This window comes from Otolemur garnettii, unplaced genomic scaffold (genome assembly GCF_000181295.1).
Source record: "Otolemur garnettii isolate 467f Iridium unplaced genomic scaffold, OtoGar3 scaffold00161, whole genome shotgun sequence".
Taxonomy (NCBI): Eukaryota; Metazoa; Chordata; class Mammalia; order Primates; family Galagidae; genus Otolemur; species Otolemur garnettii.
Window position 1 is genome coordinate 4,053,634 of NW_003852556.1, and position 5,394 is coordinate 4,059,027.

The 5,394-nt window shown below is 36.4% G+C and overlaps 1 protein-coding gene across 1 annotated transcript in view; it reads right to left on the bottom strand.

Annotated features, from left to right (window-relative positions):
* The window catches only part of MYO16 (myosin XVI), a 407,489-nt gene that overhangs the window by 311,979 nt on the left and 90,116 nt on the right, over positions 1-5,394 (bottom strand). The window lies entirely within an intron of this gene.

Below are 5,394 nucleotides of genomic sequence, written 5' to 3' on the forward strand. Positions count from 1 at the left end.
AGAAATAATGAAATGATAGTTTTAAACCTAAATATATCAGTAATTACATCAGTTGTTGTAAAGGTACTAAATACTCTAATTAAAATAAAATACTAAATATGTGCTACATATATACTAAATATGTTCTAAAGAAAAACACCTTAAAGACTATCTAGACTTAAAAATCTTAAAAGTAAAAAGATAAATATATACATGCAAATAATAACAGCAAAAAGGTGATTATAACGATTTTTGATTTATAAAAAATGTACTTTAGAAAACAGTACCAGAAATAAAATGGGACATTTCACAATAATAAAATGACAAACAGGAAATAAAGCAATTCTCAATTCCTACAAGACTAAAATCCAACATCAAGCAGATAAAAGAAAAATGTGAGTTACAGTTATGGTGGGCAAGTTTAACATCATTCTTAGTAATTCATGAAATAAGCAGACAAAATATTGAAGTAAATAATTACCACATTGACCAACTGATTTTTATAGAATACTGAGACCAACAACAGCAGAATAAACATTCTTTTAAATTGAACCTTAACCAGTTTCATTAAATGTAAAGGATTTCAGTCACATAGAGTTGGTTCTCTAACCATGGCAGAATTAAGATAGGCTATTGTATGGAGTTCTGGAAATTAGCTACGTAGGTGAGGAAGGTAGGAACGTAGGTGAGCTTATCACACACACAGAAGGAAACTGTGAGGAGATGGAGACTTTAAAGTGCTCACTGTGGCCATTCACTGTGTTCCTGTCTATCAAAACATCAGGTGGTACACGTACACCTTAAATTTGTACAACAAGACAAACCATAAAACTCTCATTTTAATTAAAAAGATATAGAAATCAGTGATGGGTACACATAAAGTCACCAGACATTTGGAAATTATGCAATATGTCTACAAGGAACTTGTGAGTTTAAAACGATTCAAATTGCAAATAGGGAAATATTAGGCTTACAACTATACCTTGTGAAATGCAACTGAAAGTGTAATTGGTATAAAAATTATATCCCAAAATGCATGCTAGGGAAATAGGAAGGGTAATAACTAATATTTAAGCCTGCATTTCAAGAAGCTTATGACATTAAATCAGTTGTACAGAAACAGGTAAAATGAAGAAAGTAATAAGCACCAGAGCAGAAATCAATGGAGCAGGGAACAGAAGCTGAAAGTTCTTATTCAAGTTTCTCTCAGCAAGACTGACTGAGGACACCAGAGGAAATGCACGAACTGCCGATGTCACCCCCGCAGACACAGAAACAGAAGATGTTCGGAACCACCTGTCAGCCCCTCTGTCTGGACATCTGGAGAAGATGAACACTATCCCAAGAGAGCACACCTTACCCAAACTAACACTCAGAGCAAAAGAATTCTGACCAGTTGTTTCCTTGTAAAGGAAATTTAATCTACATCTGAAAAAACGTTTCCACAGAGAAAACTTAGGCTTTCCTACTGAATTCTTCCAAGTATAGGTGAACAAAATACTGAAATGCTATACACATCACTTTAGAAAGCGGCGGGAGAGGAACACTGCACGTTCCATTTTGAGAGGCCTGCACAAACTCGGTATCAGCGCCTAATAGGAATATTTCCAGAAATAAAAATTACAGGCAGATCCCTTTCATTAAAATACATATAAAAATCCTAAGCAAAATATTGGCAAACTGAATACAGCAGTATCATGAAAAAGTAATATATCTCAACTAAAGAGGCTTTATTCTAGAAATGCAAGATTCATGTTTGAAAATCAACTTCTGTAATTAGTAATATTAAGAAAAAAGAAACGATTATCTCAATAAATAAAGAAAAGCATTCAATAATATTCAGCACTTGGCCGGGCATTGTGGCAGGTGCTATAGTCCCATCTACTAGGGAGGCTAAGACAAGAGAATTGCTTAAGGCCAAGAGTTTGAGGTTGCTGTGAGCTGTGACACCATGGCACTCTACCAAGGGCAACGTAGTGAGACTCTGTGTCAAAAAAATAACAATATTCAACACTCATTCTTGATTAAAATTTGGAAACCATTAGTTAATGGGGTTTCCTTAATCTAATGAGACGTGTAACTTATGCTAAGGTACAGCTACTACAGATGACTGGAGGATAACTGAACAATAAGCCACTGACAGCGTTTTCCTGGGACTAGAAATAGACAGGGACACCTGTTACTGCCGCTTCCATCATCCTTTTAGTGACAGCTCTGCCTTATAACACAATGGAAGAAAAGAAGGTATGGAAGGGATGAATACTACAGAATAAGCAAAAGTCATTATTTATAGACTAATTGCATTATATGCAGAAAAGCAAATAAATCTCCATACAAATTAATATTTACATATGAATTTGGCAAGCTTGAGAGATAAAAGTTGAATATAAATTAAAATAATTATCTCTACACTATCCATAAACAATTATAATAGAAAATAAATATTTTCTGGGCAGCACCTACAGCTCAGTGGGTAGGGCACCGGCCCCATATACCGAAGGTGATGAGTTCAAGCCTGGCCCCAGCCAAACTGCAACAAAAAAATAGCTGGGCATTGTGGCAGGTGCCCGTAGTCCCAGCTACTTGGGAGGCTGAGGTAAGAGAATCACCTATGCCCAGGAGTTGGGGGTTGCTGTGAGCTGTGTGATGCCACGGCACTCTACCATGGGCAATAAAGTGAGACTCTGTCTCAAAAAAAAAAAACAAAAAGAAAGAAAAGAAAAGAAAAGAAACATTTTCTTATTTTCTGGAAAAGAATTATTACATCCTCTAAACTTGAAGAATATCTAGAAACATATTCAATGTATATTCTATGCTAAAAGTGAAAAATCTCCAAAGAATTTAAAGATGATCATAGAAGGGATATAATATTCCAGGATATGGGAAATGGAATACTGTGAAAATTTCAACTATTCCCATCTAATCTATATACCCAATGTAACACTAATAAAAAAATACAATTGAAATTGCTAAGTTGACTTTAAAGTTTATAGAGATGTCCCAAAGTCATGACTGGCTGAAGAACAAAATAGGGGGGTTTCTATTTATCAAGATACATTGTACAGGCATCATAATTAAGATGTTTTGGTATTGGCTTATGAACTAACAGACCAACACAACAGAAAACAGATCCTAGGAACAAACCCACTCCCAAGGTCACTTGACTTATGATAATGATGTCGTGACCACACAAATATGTGTGGGAACATCATTAATCTTGACTGTCCTCTTTTGCCATTGTGAAGTCATTTCCACCTGGGTAACATGTCTTGGATTCAGGGAAGAACCACCAAAAAGGACACAGGCCTGGACACCATAATCCTGAATGTGGAAATTTCCAAACGTCAGAATTACTCAAGTCTAAAGTCCCACAAATCAAATCACAGTGCAACTATCCTGGATACGACCAAAAACACAGTAATTCTTTCGCCAGATTCTATCCTACAGGATTTTAACATCTGGAATTTTATGATTTCAGAATTGTAACTTGCAGGATTTTAGGTGTGTGTTTGGACTTTTAGACTATAAGGATTTTGATCTCAAAGGATTTCAACATTTTAGAATTATGGCCTTTGGAGTTATGCCTTTTGGGATTAAGACTGGCACCAAAATGACTTAAATGTAAAATGATCCCACTTCATAAAGAAAATACAGGACACCATCTTCACAACCAACATCAAGAATCCTCAAACGCAAGTCAAAACGTGGTAAACATTAAGAATTTTTATAAATTTTAAACTTCTCTTCATCTAAAGGCACAGTTTGAACAGTAGGATATAAGCCATAAACTGAAACAAAATGGTTACAATGTACATGTCTGGTAAAGAAGGAATATCTTGAAAATAAAAGCCTACAGATCAAGAGGGAAAAGAAAGAAAATGCGTTTTTATGGCACATAATTGAATAGGAAACTTCGCAAGAGGGTAATGAAATGAGAACAAACACATGATGGTATTATCACAGTTACCAGAGAAATATAATTTAAAGTCACAATGAGCTGCCTCTCTGCAACTGCCAGAATGGCTGGAACTTGAAAAAACTGCTAATGAATTAGTACCATTCATTCTGAAAACAAGCTGGCTGTATCTACTAAAGCCAGACACATTTTCTAATGCTGGTGTTCCACTCCTAGGTAAACACCCCACAGAACAACAGGCAGCCCCCTCCCCAAATTATCAACATCCACCTGACGCAGAACTCAGACTTATGAACATAGCTTATTACACATAACAGGTACATGAACCTGTTTCAACTTACGTACAAATTCAACTTAAGGACAAACCTACAGACCCTATGTTGTTTGTAAGCTGGGGACTGCCCATATATCTACGTTACACCATAGAAATGTTCACATGTGTGGGCCAAAAACCAAGGGTCTAAAGTAAGGTGACCAGACATCCCACTTTTGGCGAGACAGTCCTGATTTTTAACAATTTGTCCTGCGTCCTGCGGCATTTTAAAAAAGTCCCGATTTTTAGAAAGAATGCACGACAAGCTAGGGAACAGTGGGACAACAAGAAGGGAATATACAGTTTTTGGCTGCTGAAAAGGTTAATGTAACTCCATTTGGGAATGAAGAGGTTAATGTAACTTCATTTGGAAATGAAAAGGTTAATATAAACTACCTACTCCCCTCCTGGGCAAGGTCATCCAGGTGGAATCAGTACCAGAAGGAGACTGCTCCCTCTTTTGCTTCTAGGTAAGGACAACTAGCTCAGAAGGAGCCAAACTGTCTGGAACAAACAAGTAGCTTCCCCCTCTCTAGAGGGTCCCTAACCATGAATAGCTCAGCCAATAGCAGCCCAACCAACAAAACACCTGATGAAATTCCTCTATGCACTTTAAAAACCTCAGCTCACTTCACTAGGGAGTCGGCCTTCCTCCAGCCACACTGAAAGAAGAGTGGCCCAGGCCTGTGCTTGCAAAATAAAGCACTTTTTGTCTTTACATGTGTGTGGTGGTCTCTCCACGGCAATTCTGGTCCCAACACTGCCATGTGGCTATTTCACCAGGATATGAGTTTTATATTATTTTTGTTAATTTTATAATGCTAAACTTTAATAAATAATTATTGAGAACTGATTATTGAGAACTGCTTATCAAAGTTCACGTTGTTGATCAGTTGTTAGAATTTGACGACTATTGTTTGGACTTAATGAACAATGGCATTTTTTGGCATTGGCAACCACAAAAAAATTTTCTAACTATCTCTCAGACGATACACATCATACTGTGTGTTAGTGCTAGTTAAACAAGTGATGTCAACAAATTAGCTATTCAGATAATTTAGGTAAGTAATTTATTTATTTATTTCATGAATTTAGCAGACAGTACTCATATTATTTATATTTTATAGTGGCCGCAAAAAGTCTAGCACTGGCCTTGAAAGTGATACTTACGACTTATGAGGTATCA